Below are 16370 nucleotides of genomic sequence, written 5' to 3'. Positions count from 1 at the left end.
GATGATGTTCATGATGATGCTCAACCTAGTAATGACAATGATGTAGAAATTGAACCTGCTGTTGATCTTGATAACCCACAATCAAAGAATCAACGGTATGATAAAAGAGACTTTGTTGCTAGGAAACATGGTAAAGAAAGGGAACCTTGGGTTCAGAAACCCATGCCTTTCCCTCCAAAACCATCCAAGAAAAAGGATGACGAGGATTTTGAGCGCTTTGCTGAAATGATTAGGCCTATCTTTTTGCGTATGAGATTAACTGATGTGCTCAAAACAAATCCTTATGCTAAATATATGAAAGATATCATTACTAATAAAAGAAAGATACCGGAAGCTGAGATTTCCACCATGCTTGCTAATTATACTTTTAAGGGTGGAATACCAAAGAAACTTGGAGACCCCGGAGTACCTACTATACCTTGCTCCATTAAAAGAAATTATATTAAAACTGCTTTATGTGATCTTGGAGACGGTGTTAGTGTTATGCCTCTCTCTTTATATCGTAGACTTGACTTGGATAAGTTGACACCTACTGAAATATCTTTGCAAATGGCTGATAAATCAACTGCTATACATGTTGGTATCTGTGAGGATGTGCCTGTTGTAGTTGCAAACGTTACTATTTTAACGGACTTTGTTATACTTGCCGAGGATGACAGTATGTCTATTATTCTTGGAAGACCTTTTCTTAATACTGCAGGGGCTGTTATTGATTGCAACAAAGGCAATGTCACTTTTCATGTTAATGGTAATGAGCATATGGTACACTTTCCGAGGAAACAACCTCAAGTTTATAGTATCAACTCTATTGGAAAAATTCCATCAATTATATTTGGAGGTTTTGAATTTCCTCTCCCTACTGTCAAGAAGAATATGATATTATTATTATAGGGGATGTTCATATCCCCGTTGAGGTAACTTAGTGTTATTCGAAATTTCTCCGGTTTCATGATTATCGGAATGAGTTTGTTAACAAGACTTGAGCAACCTTGTTAGTGGATTCTTTTTGATGAGCATGAGATGGATGAAACTAGAAGCACAAACTTCTGCACCTTCTTTATACTTTTTGTTATTTATATTAAATAAAGTAAAAATAGTATTTTTCTGTCTGTTTCCTGACTTATCCGTGCAATATAAAAATATCCCAAAAATAAAAGTCCTCAGAATGCCATGCCAATTTAATATGATTTTTTTGGGAATATTTGAGGATTTACTGTGCAAAAATTACCGCGGGAGGAGCTGCCACCTGGTCACGAGGGTGGTGGGCGCCCCCCCCCTATAGGGCGCCCCCTGCCTCGTGGGCCCACGGTGGCCCTCCTCCACTTATCCCAGCACCCATCTTCTTCCTCTGTCTCACACAAACCCGAAAAACCAACTCAAGCACGAGTTCCAGCCACTTTTGCTGCGATTTTCGATCTCCTTGCTCAAAGCACCTCTCGCAAAACTGCTTGGGGAGATTGTTCCTTGGTATGTGACTCCTCCATTGGTCCAATTAGTTTTTGTTCTAGTGCTTTATTCATTGCAAATTTGTGCTACGTAGGTGACCATGTTCTTGAGCTTGCATGTCAAAATTATATGGTTCCAAGTAGTTCTAATGCTTGATATAGGCTCTAGACACTTGTAGGAGTAGTTGCTATCAATTTTATTGAGTTTGGTTTACTTTTATTTTGAAGTTACTAAAAATTTCAAATTGTTTCAAAAAAATGATGAGAAGATTATTGAGGGGCTCATCAAGCCAAAGCTCAAAGGAAAAGGCACCTAAGCCTAAGTATAATGTGCCACGCACCGCGGAGATTCGGGCGTGTGAATGGCCTTCTGAAGATTTCTTGAGAGCAGCCGGTATCTATGAAGATTTTCATGAATTGGCTCACAATGCAGGTCTCACACTTTCCTCCATGACCAATGCGATCAGTATCTCTTACTTACAAATACCTTTGTGCAAAACTTTTATTTTCATCCTAGGAACTCACCACCTACGGTGGAATTTCATTTATATGATGAGCCTAAGGAGATGTCACTTTATGATTTCTGTCAGATTTGCTTAGTCCCTTTTGGGGGCAAGACAGAAGAGCCACATCATGATGATGTGGCTGGGTTTATTGATAATATCACTGTATGAGAAACCAGGAAGGTTTCCGATGCACGAATCACTAGCATACATTTTCCTGTTTTGCGTTACTTTGCATTATTTGCTAGTCGTTGTTTAATTGGACGCGGAAATTCTGGAAACCTCCATATCCCTGATTTAATTATTCTGCTCCAAGGTTTATATAGTGATAACACTTTTAGTTTGGGCGGTATTATTGCTAGACGGTTAAATATGAACCGTACTAAGGGCCCCATCTTTGGAGGCATTTATGCCACATGCCTAGCCGCACATTTTAACATACCTATTAGGCATGTTGAGAAGTAATAAAAAGTGCTACCCCATGTTTATCTAGATCATAAAAGTGTGGTGGCACATGATTTTATTGTTAAAAATAGGGCAGGGGAGCTTAAATATCAAGTGTTCTTTAATAAACATCATCCTGAGACTATTACCTTGCCTGCTCCTTCTTTGTTTGATTTGACTGCAGGCACGTACCTTGTTCCATTGACGGCTATTCACGCCTACCGGAACCCTGCACCAACCGAGGAGCCAGAACCGGAACCACAATTTGATCCTTCACTGCAGTCTAACTATCAGTGGGATCCGGAGATGATTGCCAGCTAGTGGCAATCGGAGCCTTCTTCTTCCTCGTCACAGTACGACCCCAACAACTATTATTATGGATATCCGCCAGGCCAGCCGTGGCCATAGACCAACTTAGGCCAAAAGCCTAAGCTTGGGGGAGTACGTATTTTTCACCGGCATTACATTTATGCTCACACACACTCATTGCTAGATGTCGGTGCTCATACTTTTTCACTGTAATATCCATGCTAGTTTATTTTCTTTTTCCTGTTGTCTTCTTGTGTGCTTGTTAAACCTTAAGAAAAACCAAAAAAATTAGTAGTAGTTTATTTTTCTGCTGTAGTAGTAATAATTAAAAAGAAAACCCCAAAATATTTCCCGTTCTTCTTTTGCTTGTTGGGAGCTTTCCCGTGTAAATAGTTTTATTTCTTTTCTTTTATTTGGGGGTCAGTAGGAGAAGACCATAATTAAATTGTTGAAGTGGCTCTTATATGCATTATTGTTGATTTAACCAAGAGCCCATATTGCCTTGTCTTCTCTTGTTTATTGAATGCTCGCAGATTCCAGCTTAGTCCAATGCACGTGCACTCTTATTATTATTCACACTGTTCGGTTGTGCAAATGAAAGGCAATTATGATTATATATGATGGACTGACTGAGATGAGAAAAGCTGGTATGAACTCGACCTCTTTTGTTTTTGTAAATATGATGAGCCCGTCATTCTTGATTCAGCTTATTATGAATAAACATGTTTGCAATGACAATTAGAGACCAGAGTTGCTTGTGCCATGCTTGATTAGCTATGAGTTATAATGATTTACCTTGTATGCCAACATGCTATTAAGATGATTATGATGTGGTATGATGGGGTGGTATCCTCCTTTGAATGATTTAAGCGACTTGACTTGGCACATGTTCACGCATGTAATTGAAACAAAATCAACATAGCCTTCACGATATTTATGTTCATGGTGGATTATATCCTACTCATGCTTGCATCCAATGTTTATTAATTTCAATGCATGTACATGGCTGTTGTTGCTCTCTAGTTGGTCGCTTCCCAGTCTTTTGCTAGCCTTCACCTGTACTAAGCGGGAATACTGCTTGTGCATCCAATCCCTTAAACCCCAAAGTTATTCCAGATGAGTCCACTATACCTTCCTATATGCGGTATCTACCTGCCGTTCAAAGTAAATTTGTATGTGCCAAACTCTAAACCTTCAAATGAACATTCTGTTTTGTATGCTCGAATAGCTCATGTATCAACAAAGGCTGTCCTTATCTTCCGTGTTAGGCGGGTTATTCTCAAGAGGAGTGGACTCAGCTCCTCACTCACGAGAAAATGGCTGGTCACCGGGATGCCCAGTCCCATGCTTTATGCAAACTAAATCAAAATTAATTGCAAACAAAACTCCCCCTGGGACCTGATGTATGTTGGAGGCACTCGTTGTTTCGAGCAAGCCATGGATTGATGCTTGTTGGTGGAGGGGGAGTATAAACTTTACCATTCTGTTTGGGAACCGCCTATAATGTGCGTAGCATGGAAGATATCGCCATCTCTTAGTTGTTACGTTGACAATGAAAGTATACCGCTCAAAATACAATTTATCTCTATTTCAAAACCGAGCTCTGACACCTCTACAAATCCCTGCTTCCCTCTGCGAAGGGCCTATCCATTTACTTTTATGTTGAGTCATCACCCTCTTATTAAAAAGCACTAGCTGGAGAGCACAGCCGTCATTTGCATTCATCACTATTAATTTATATTGGGTATGACTATGATTGGATCTCTTTTACCATGAATTACAATGTCTAGTCAGTCCTTGATCTTTAAAGGTGCTCTGCATTTATGTTTTGCGGTCTCAGAAAGGGCTAGCGAGATACCATCTTGTTATATCATATTATGATTGTTTTGAGAAAGTGTTGTCATCCGAGATTTATTATTATGACTTGCTAGTTGATTATGCTATTGATATGAGTAATGATGAGACCTGAGAATTATTGCAAGTGTGGTTAGTTATGATCTATGCTTAAAACTTTAATGCTGGCTTGACATAGTTACAACAACAACAGCAAACAGAGTTTGTAAAAGTTTTTCTTTCTTTCTTTCAGTTTGTCAACTGAATTTCTTGAGGACAAGCAAGGGTTTAAGCTTGGGGGAGTTGATACGTCTCCGTCGTATCTACTTCTCCAAATACGTTTGCCCTTGTTTTGGACTCTATCTTGTATGATTTGAATGGAACTAACCCGGACTGACACTGTTTTCAGCAGAATTACCATGGTGTTGTTTTATGTTCAGAAATCAAATATTCTCGGAATGACCGGAAACTCCACGGGAGGTCTTAGAAAAAATAAAAAAATCCTCGCCAAATATGAAGACCAGGGGGCCCACACCCTTTCCACAAGGGTGGGGGGGCGCCCCCCTAGGGCGTGCCCCCCTACCTCGTGGGCCCCCTGTTGACCCTCCGACGCCAACTCCAACTCTATATATTTGCTTTAGGAGAGAAAAAATCAGAGAGAAGAAATCATCGTGTTTTACGATACGGAGCCGCCGCCAAGCCCTAAAACCTCTCGGGAGGGCTGATATGGAGTCCGTTCGGGGCTCCGGAGAGGGGGATTCGTCGCCGTCGTCATCATCAACCATCCTCCATCACCAATTTCATGATGCTCGCCGCCGTGCATGAGTAATTCCATCGTAGGCTTGCTGGACGGTGATGGGTTGGATGAGATTTATCATGTAATTGAGTTAGTTTTGTTAGGGTTTGATCCCTAGTATCCATTATGTTCTGAGATTGATGTTGCTATGACTTTGCTATGCTTAATGCTTGTCACTAGGGCCCGAGTGCCATGATTTCAGATCTGAACCTATTATGTTTTCATGAATATATGTGAGTTCTAGATCCTATCTTGCAAGTCTATAGTCACCTACTATGTGTTATGATCCGGAAACCCCGAAGTGACAATAATCGGGAGATGACCATAGTTTGAGGAGTTCATGTATTCACTATGTGCTAATGCTTTGTTCCAATTCTCTATTAAAAGGAGGCCTTAATATCCCTTAGTTTCCAATAGGACCCCGCTGCCACGGGAGGGTAGGACAAAAGATTTCATGCAAGTTCTTTTCCATAAGCACGTATGACTATATACGGAATACATGCCTACATTACATTGATGAATTGGAGCTAGTTCTGTGTCACCCTATGTTATGACTGTTACATGATGAACCGCATCCGGCATAATTATCCATCACTGATCCGGTGCCTACGAGTTTTCCATATACTGGTTTACGCTTATTTACTTTCCCGCTGCTACTGTTACAATCACTACAAAATACCAAAAACATTACTGTTGCTGTCTTTACTTTTGTTTCCGCTACCACCGCTATCATATTACTTTGCTACTAAACACTTTGCTGCAGATACTAAGTTTCCAGGTGTGTTTGAATTGACAACTCAGCTGCTAATACTTGAGAATATTCTTTGGCTCCCCTTGTGTCGAATCAATAAATTTGGGTTGAATACTCTACCCTCGAAAACTGTTGCGATCCCCTATACTTGTGGGTTATCACCTTCTACTGGATTGATACCTTGCTTCTCAAAAACTAAGGGAAATACTTACACTACTTTGCTGCATCATCCTTCCTCTTCGGGGAAAACCAATGCAGTGCTCAAGAGGTAGCAGATCGCGCGTCCCTCATCGTGGCTGGAAAGGAGAGAGGGCAAGAGCATGGAACCTTGGCGGTCCACTAATATTTGTTGGAATCAAAAATCAGTACAATATCATGGACAAGCATGCACATACGTATACACATAAACATGGAAATCGACAGGAAACTATACATACTAAGGGATTTCTTTCCTTGACTGTGCACAGGGTCTGCGCCTGGCTCTCTACATAGGGTTACATGCCTTGCCATCAAGGCTAGTACAAAATGGGGGTTGCGCTCCTGGCAACCACGCCTTAGGGGTAAAACTTGCGAAGATATTCGATATTCCAGGAATTGCTCACCGGAATGCAATCTTCGGTCTCCAGGCGGACTGCGCTGGGCCTGGTGACTTGTATTACCCGATAAGTGCCTTCCCACTTCGGCATCAACTTGTTTGAATTCTTGGCGGATTGGATCCGCCAAAGAACAAGGTCGCCTTCCTCAAGGCTTCAGGCGTGAACCTTGCGGCTATGGTAGCGGTGCAAGGCTTGCTGGTAGTGAGCGGCTCGCACAGCAGCCCGAAGACGATCTTCCTCAAGGAGCGTCGCAACATCTTAGTGCAACTGCTCTTACTCAAGCTCATCATAAGCGAGCACTCGAGCTGACCCATATATGATCAGTTCCATCGAGAGAACTGCTTCTACCCCGTATATCAGGGCAAAGGGTGTCTGGCCAGTGGCTCAATTTGGTGTCGTCCTGATTGACCAAAGAACCGTTGGCAATTCATCAATCCATCACCTTTTGCACTTGTGCAGCTTGTTAAAAGTTCTGGTCTGGAGGCCTCGCAGCACTTCGGCATTCGCCCTCTCAGCCTGGCCGTTACTTTTGGGATGAGCAACAGAAGCAAAACAGACCTTGCTGCCGAGGTCTTGAATGTACTGCATGAAGGTGCGGCTCGTGAACTACGTGTCGTTGTCGGTGATGACTCTGTTCGGCACACCAAAACGGCAGACTAGTCCCTTGAAGAACTTGATGACTGACTGTGTTGTCACCTTTCTCACTGGTTCCACTTCCGACCACTCTGTGAACTTGTCGATCGCGACGTACAAGTACTCAAAGCCCCCGACAACATGGGGAAAGGGGCCCAGTATGTCGAGCCCCCATACCGAAAATGGCGAGGAAAGAGGGATTGTCTAGAGAGCTTGGGCTGGTTGATGAAGCTTCTTTGAATGGAACTGGCACGCTTCACACTTGGTTACTATGGCAGTTGCATCCTGGAGGGCGGTGGGCCAGAAGAAGCCTTGTCGGAATACCTTGCCGGCAAGGGCTCTCGACCCTATGTGGGAGCCACACATGCCTCCATGTATCTCCGCCAACGGCCACGGTTTATCTTCCCGAGGAATGCACTTCAACTTCACGCCATTCGGTCTCCTTCTGTATAGGGCATCATCCACAAACTGCTACATGCTAGACCAACGGGCTACTTTCTCCGCTTCTGCTTGTTCCTCAGGAAGCTCCCCTGTTTGGAGGAAACGGACGGTGTATTGTGCCCATGCCAGAGCCTGAGGCTCGATGGCAAGGACTAAAGGCATATCTTCGGCCGCAAGGGTAGCTGCCTCTACGGTCAGGGCTCGAGGCTCCGCCGGGGGTTGCTGCTCTCCGGCAGGCTAGGGGCACCCAACAACGTCCTTGCCGGCGGATCCTGGGAGCTCAGCGGGAAAGTACTTGCCAGGCCTACCTTCCTTCGCTTGTTCTGTCCTGTTGATGGCTCGACGGACGGTTGAGTTAATTGAAGCACAAAGGTACCTGGTTCCACAGGCAACTTCAGGGCAGCGTGCTTCGACAGGTTGTTAGCAATGTTGTTCTCCACTCGGGGAACATGCTCCACTTGCAATCCGTCAAAACGATCTTCCAACTTCCTCACTTCATCCACGTAGGCCTCCACCAACGAGCTCTGGTAATCCTTGTTGACTTGCTTAACGACGAGCTGCGAATCACCTTTGATGTTGAGCTTCTTGATTCCGAGGTCTACCATGATCCTGAGACCGGCAAGTAATCGCTCATACTCCGCCGTGTTGTTCGTTGATTTTTCCCAGGGAAAGTGCATCTGGACTACGTACTTGAGGCGCTCTCCGGTGTGCGCCACGAGTAGCATGCCGGCACCAGCACCTTGCAGTGAGAAAGCACCATCAAAGTACATAACCCAATCGCGACAGGTCTCCTTGCCGGGAAGGGTGGTTTTTTGAACTTCTTCGTCGAGCGCTGCGGTCCATTCTGCTGTGAATTCCGCCAAGGCTCGGCTTTTGATCGTTGAAGTACTTTTGAACTTGAGGCCAAATCTCAACAGCTCCAATGCCCACTCCACAATCCCCCTGTCGCATCTGGGTTGTGCAAAATCCATTGCAAAGGGAGGCGGGTGACGACGGTGATCTCATGTGCTTGGAAATAGTGACGCAGCTTTCTTGAGGCCATGAGGAGGCTGAAAAGTACTTTCTGCATACGAGAATATCTTGATCTAGCCCCCTGCAAGAGGGAACTGACAAAATAAACGGGGTGCTGCACCACCTTCTTCTTCTTCTGTCCAACTTCGCCCATCTGCTCAGACTCTGCCCTACCGGGATCGGGCCTTGCCGGGGGTTCTGCCTTGCCGGCGTAAGGCTCTACCGGGGAGGGGCCCGGCCTGCCATCCGACGGCTCTGCTGCTACTGCTGCTTCTTCCTCAAGTTCCCTGTACGCCACCAGCACAACACTGACCACTTGATTCGTTGCTGCTAAGTATAGCAGTACCGACTCTTGTGGTTTAGGCGCGACTAGTATTGGCATGGAGGAGAGGTACCTCTTCAAATATTGAAGCGCTGCCTCTGCCTCCGGAGTCCACTTTACCGGACCCGCCTTTTTCAAAACTGTGAAAAAGGGGAGGGCACGCTCAGCAGATTTGGAGATGAACCTACTCAGGGCAGCAACGCAGCCGGCGAGCCTACGGACGTCTTTGACCCATTTTGGCGCCTCAATCTGCTCGATTGCCTTGATCTTGTCGGGATTTGCTTCGATTCTGTGTTGAGACACAAAGAACCCAAGAAGCTTGCCAGAGGGGACACCGAACATGCACTTCTCTGGGTTGAGCTTGAGGTTGATCTTGCACAGATTTGCAAATGTTTCTTCTAAATCTTGCACGAGCGTGGCCCTGTCCTTGGTTTCGACCACTATGTCGTCCATATAAGCTTCCATATTTCTATGTGGCTGGCGCTCAAAACCAATCTGGACTGCTCGGGAAAACGTTGAACCAGCGCTCTTCAACCCAAAAGGCATTCGTACAAAACAGTACGTAGCACATGGGGTGATGAACGCAGTTTTTTCTTCGTCTTCCTTCATCATGAAGATCTGGTGGTATCCTGAATAAGCGTCGAGGAATGATAGCAGGTCACACCCGGCAGTGGAGTCCACAATCTGGTCAATGCGTGGTAGAGGGAAATGATCCTTTGGACAGGCTTTATTGACATATGTGTAGTCAATACACAACCTCCATTTCCCATTTGCCTTACGCACCACCACCGGATTGGCCAACCATGTAGGGTGGAGCACTCCTCTAACCAGGCCTGCCACCTCCAACTTCCTGACCTCCTCGATGATGAACTCTTGTCGCTCCAAAGCTTGCTTCCTGACCTTCTGCTTCATGGGCCGCGCATGAGGACAGACAGCAAGATGGTGCTCAATCACCTCCCTGGGAACGTCGGGGATGTCGGATGCTTGCCATGCAAACACATCGACATTCGCCCGCAGGAAGGCGACAAGCGTGCTTTCCTATTTGATGTCGAGGGTGGAGCTTATAGTGAAATCCCCGCCCATGCCGTCCTCCTTGACGGACACCTTCTTGGTTTCTGGTGGTGCAGCCTTGGACTTCTTGTTCTTGCTGGTGGAGCTCTCTGGAACGTCCTCAACAGGAGCGCGGCACTCCGAAGAGGCGCGCCTGCCGGAGTGGGTGCAAGAGGTCTTGACGGAAGAGGTCTTGCCGGCCTTCTTCCTTTCCGGGGCTTGAGCGGCAGGAGCAAGTGCCTTGGCGGCTGTTGCTGCAACTGCCTCCCGGTAGAGTTGGTCGGCGCAGATGAGCGTCTCTTTCTTGTCAGAGGGGACGGTGATGATGGTCAGCGGCCCCAGCATCTTCAATGTGTTGTAGGCGTAGTGTGACGCCGCCATGAATTTGGCCAGCGCTGGGCGGCCAAGGATCCCATTGTATGGCAAGGGAATCTCGGTGACATCGAAAACTATCTTCTCCATCCTATAGTTCAGCTCGGCCCCAAACGTAACGGGCAGCATGATTTTGCGTTTTGGCTGGCTCCTTCCCGGTTTGACCCCTTGAAAGGTGCCCGTCTCCTCGAGATCTCCATTAGAAATCTGCAGCCTCTTGATCACAGCGGGCGAGATCAAGTTCAAGCCGGCCCCATCGTCAACCAGCACTTTTTTCACCTTGAGGTTGCGTATTGTTGGTGAAACCAACAATGGAAAACACCCGACCATAGTTGTTCGATCAAGGTGATCCTCGGTGTCAAAAATGATCGGCGTGCAGGACCATTTCGGTGGCTTCTGGGCATCGAACGATGGCTCCGCCGCAGTGACCTCTCGCGCCCACTGTTTTAGTTGGCGGTGAGAGGTGTGCAACGAGGCGCCACCGTCAATGCACATGGCCTCTATAGCTTTCTAGAACTCGTGCTCGTCGGACTCGTCGTCCTCGTCGTGATCATCATCTTCCTCCTTCTTATCGCACCCCCGAGCGGGCCTCTCTTGTTGATTATCTTTGTCGCGGCGACCTGCTTGACCGCCACGCTTCTTGCCGGACCCCTCAGCACCATCCCAACCCTTCTCCTTGTCCCGCCTTTCATATTCAGCTTTCTGCTTTTCTGCAAACAGCTCAACCTATCGGCAGTTTTGGAGGCCATGGCCGTGGGTGCGGTGTATCTTGCAGTACTGCTTGTCGGAGCCTCCTGGCTTGTCGGTGGCCACCAAGGCCCGGCAGGCGGCACACCCAGCAACCTCCTTGCCGGGGTCATTAGCCTTGGCCTTCTTGGGGGCACCGCGGTCGCCGGATCCCTCAACGGCAAGCACAGTCTTGCCCTTACGCTTCCTGTTGCGGTGCCGGCCCTTCATCGTCGGGGCGGCGGCGGCTTCGTCCATGGAGTCGGTTTCTGCACTGGCGTCCTCACCGGGGTACTTCCTTCCTCAGCCCGAGCACATCTATCTGCCAAAACATAAAGTTCGGCTAATTCCTTGACCTTGCTCATTGCCAGCTCTTCATGCATCTTACGGTTGCGTACGTTCTGATGGAATGCACTGATGACAACGGCGGGATGAACATCTGGGATGGTGTACTGCTGTGACGCCCGGGTAATTAGGCTACAGTAATCCCATGCTAATCGTGCCATGACACCTCGGTTACTGTTGCTGTCCTCGCAATAATTTGAAACCGTTCAAAATTCAAATTCAAATTTATGGCAAGAATAAAAGTTTTCAAAAATTAAAACAAAAATGTTCGGTGGTTGCCGAATATTACAAGGGTAATTATGGGGCAACAAACACCTTTTTGTAAAATGGCTAAATGGTTTAAAATGATTTAAACAGAAAGGAAAGAAATAATAAAAGAAAACAGAAAACAAACAAACAAAAAAGGGGAAAAGGAAAAGAACCCCCCGGGCCAGCCGACCCAACTGGCCGGCCCATTCGACCACCGGCCCAACTGGACAAAGGCCCAGCCGGCCACCCCACTCCCCCCATAACCCCCACCCCGGGTCAAACCCTAACCCCAACCACCCGCACTCCCCCCCCACGCCGTTCCCCCCCTCCCGATCCAATCTGGATCGGGGATGAGACCCTCACTCGCCCCACCCCGCCCGCCCCCCTCGCTCCCTCCCCGATCTGGATCGGGGGAGAAGGCGCCCGGACACCGCTCGACACCCCCCCCGCCGCCGTTGCGCACCATGGCGCCTCCGCCCTCGTCGCCGAACCCCGATGCCGCCCCATCCCCGTCGCCACGCCGGACGCTCCGACCTCGCCGACGGACGCCGCTTGCCGGAGCCGCTCCACGTTGCCTCGCCTCCTCATCGGCTCCGTCAAGCCTCGCCGGACATCCTCATCCGCTTCGTCGTCGGACCACCCCAACCTTCCCCCCGAGCCCGCTGCCCGTGCCCTACTCCCTCCCCTGTGAGCTTCCCCTCTCCTCGTCCGTCACCGCGGTCACCGCACTCTGCGCACGCCCCTGGCCATCGCCCTGTACGTGCCTCGCCCGTGCTCACCGCGGCCTCGTCTCGCCCGGCGTGCCGTCGCGCCGAGCCGCACCCGCAGTGCTTCTCCTTCCCGGAGCGCTCGCACCTGCCGTGGCCCGCACCACCGCAGCCCCCTGCTACCTCCGACGCGACCACCATCGCCGCTGCTGGACACCCTTGGCCTCGCCTTCGGCCCCATGCTGGCGACCCCGCGACCGGATGGCCACGGCCTCGCCCCGCAACCGGGCGGGCTACGGCCTCCGCCCGGCGCCCACACCCGCTAGGCCTTTGGCCCACTGACAAAGGGGCCCCAGCCCCAGAACAAAAATGTTTAAAAAAAAGAGAGAATTAAAAATAATAATTAACTAATTAACTAATTAACTTAATTAACTTAATTAATTGTGTTTAACTAACCTAATCAATTAACTAAACTAATTAAACCTGTTTAGTTAGTCATAGACAATGACAGTAGGACCCACATGTCAGTTTGACTAGGTCAACTGATTAGTTGACTGCTGATGTCAGCATGACATCATGCTGATGACATTAATCTGTTTTTCGAATTAATTTAAATAATTAATTAAATTCCAGAAATTAATAAAATCTTTAGAAACTCATATCTTTTAATCCGTAACTCGGATTAAAATATTTTCAACATGAAAGTTGCTCAGAACGTCGAGACGTTTCCGGATACGCAACCCGTTCGTCCGCCACACCTCCCTAACCTATCGAACTCGTAACTTTCCCCCTCCGGCTCCCTTGCCCGAAAACGTGAAACATCGGGGATACTTTCCCGGATGTTTCCCCCCTTCACCGGTATCACCTCATACCGCGTTAGGGCACCCCTAGCACCGTTACTGGTCTTGTCATGCATCGTTATGCATCTGTTTGCATTGTATTCATTGTTTCTTCCCCCTCTTCTTCCGCTAGACACCGAGACCGACGCCGCTGCTGCCCAGTACGACTACGGTGTTGACGACCCCTCTCTCTTGCCAAAGCAACCAGGCAAGCCCCCCCTTTGATCACCAGATATCGCCTACTCTTCTCTATACTGCTTGCATTAGAGTAGTGTAGCATGTTACTGCTTTTCGTTATTCCTATCCTGATGCATAGCCTGTCCTTGCTACTACTGTTGTTACCATTACCTGCTATCCTACTGCTTAGTATAGGATGCTAGTGTTCCATCAGTGGCCCTACACTCTTGTCCATCTGCCATGCTATACTACTGGGCCGTGATCACTTCGGGAGGTGATCACGGGCATATACGATATACTTTACACAGTTACATTACCTGTGATACTGTTCGGAGAAAGGGGCTGAAGGGGCAGGTGGCTCCATCCCGGTAGAGGTGGGCCTGGGTTCCCGACGGCCCCCGACTGTTACTTTGAGGCGGAGCGATAGGGTAGGTTGAGACCACCTAGGAGAGAGGTGGGCCTGGCCCTGGTCGGCGTTCGCAGATACTTAACACGTTTAACGAGATCTTGGTATTTAATCTGAGTCTGGCTACTGGCCTATACGCACTAACCATCTACGCGGGGACAGTTATGGGCACTCGACGTCGTGGTATCAGCCGAAGCACTTCGTGACGCCAGCGACTGAGCGGCGCGCGCCGGGTTGGACCGCGTAACGTGACTTCCTTTGTAATGGAGGTTGCTAGGTCTGCTCTCCGGCCGCGTACGCAACGTGCAGGTGTGCTATGGGCGATGGGCCCAGACCCCTGTGCGCTTAGGTTTAGACCGGCGTGCTGGCCTCTCTGTTGTGCCTAGGTGGGGCTGCGACGTGTTGATCTTACGAGGCCGGGCATGACCCAGAAAAGTGTGTCCGGCCAAATGGGATCGAGCGTGTTGGGTTATGTGGTCAAATGACCTCTCTGCAGGGAAGTTAATCTATTCGAATAGCCGTGATCTTCGGTAACAGGACGACTTGGAGTTGTACTTTGACCTTATGACAACTAGAACCGGATACTTAATAAAACACACCCTTCCAAGTGCCAGATACAACCGGTGATCGCTCTCTCACAGGGCGATGAGGGGAGGATCATCGGTTAGGATTATGCTACGTGATGATACTTGGAGGACTTCAGTCTACTCTCTTCGACATGCTGCAAGACGGAGGCTGCCAGAAACGTAGTCTTCGAAAGGACTAGCTATCCCCCTCTTATTCCGGCATTCTGCAGTTCAGTCCACATATGATAGCCTTATTCCAGTTGATACCAATGCCTACATATGTAGTGTAGCTCCTTGCTTGCGAGTACTTTGGATGAGTACTCACGGTTGCTTTCTCCCTCTTTCCCCCCTATCCCTTCTACCTGGTTGTCGCAACCAGATGTTGGAGCCCAGGAGCCAGACGCCACCGTTGATGACGACTACTACTATTCGGGAGGTGCCTACTACTACGTGCTGCCCGCTGATGACGACCAGGAGTAGTTAGGAGGATCCCAGGCAGGAGGCCTGCGCCTCTTTCGATCTGTATCCCAATTTGTGCTAGCCTTCTTAATGCAAACTTGTTTAACTTATGTCTGTACTCAGATATTGTTGCTTCTGCTGACTCGTCTATGATCGAGCTCTTGTATTCGAGCCCTCGAGGCCCCTGGCTTGTATTATGATGCTTGTATGACTTATTTATGTTTTAGAGTTGTGTTGTGATATCTTCCCGTGAGTCCCTGATCTTGATCGTACACATTTGCGTGTATGATTAGTGTACGGTCAAATCGGGGGCGTCACAACTGCACATGGCTGAATCTTTGTATGTACTTACGCAGGGACTCGCCATCCTTTTGGGGGATGACATGCAAGTCACTTGCCTGGCCTGGAGCTCGGTGGCCTCCGGTAAAGGCGCCAACAAACTCGTGGCATAGATCCGACCAAGAAGAGATGGAATCCACTGGCAGGTGCATCAACCATGACATGACGTTGGGCTTAAGTGCCAACGGAAAGTAGTTGGCCAGCACCTTGTCATCATGAGCCCCGGCGGCTTGCATCGCGATGGTGTAGATGCTGAGGAACTCCGACGGGTGAGTCTTGCTGTTGTACTTTTCCCCAACATCAGGCTTGAACGTGCGGCGGGAGGCCACTAGAACTGCCGCAGCTCTCGGGTAAAGGCCATACAGCCCACCTCGTAAGGCAGGTCGCTAGAGCCCCCCGGTGCTGGGTGGTCCATAGTAGGCCCTGCACACCGATCCGACTGATGGTGCGCCTCCCGCCGTCGCTCGATGGTAGTCCGAGCGTCTTCCTGAGCTCGCTCTCGAAGAACTCAGCATTTGTTGCAATGGGTTCGCGGGTCAGACGACGTTGTGGAAATGTTGTCACAGGTGTCGGCCCGACGAGCCGGTGGCTGCTGTCACGGCCGTGGGGGAGGAGAGTGCACCGTGGTCGCAGCGTCTCTGGCCCTGATGTCTACTACACAACCTTCTTCTTGTAGACGTTGTTGGGCCTCCAAGTGCAGAGGTTTGTAGGACAGTGGCAAATTTCCCTCAAGTGGATGACCTAAGGTTTATCAATCCGTAGGAGGCGTAGGATGAAGATGGTCTCTCTCAAGCAACCCTGCAACCAAATAACAAAGAGTCTCTTGTGTCCCCAACACACCCAATACAATGGTAAATTGTATAGGTGCACTAGTTCGGCGAAGAGATGGTGATACAAGTGGTATATGGATGGTAGATAAAGGTATTTGTAATCTGAAAATATAAAAACAGCAAGGTAACTAATGGTAAAAGTGAGCGTAAAATATATTGCAATGCTAGGAAACAAGGCCTAGGGTTCATACTTTCTCTAGTGTAAGTCCTCTCAACAATAA

Source organism: Triticum urartu, chromosome 5A, assembly GCF_056163025.1.
Source record: "Triticum urartu cultivar PI428250 chromosome 5A, HENAU_Tu73, whole genome shotgun sequence".
In the NCBI taxonomy this organism is placed as follows: Eukaryota; Viridiplantae; Streptophyta; class Magnoliopsida; order Poales; family Poaceae; genus Triticum; species Triticum urartu.
The sequence above is the reverse complement of the archived record's forward strand: the minus strand, read 5'-3'. Positions refer to the sequence as shown.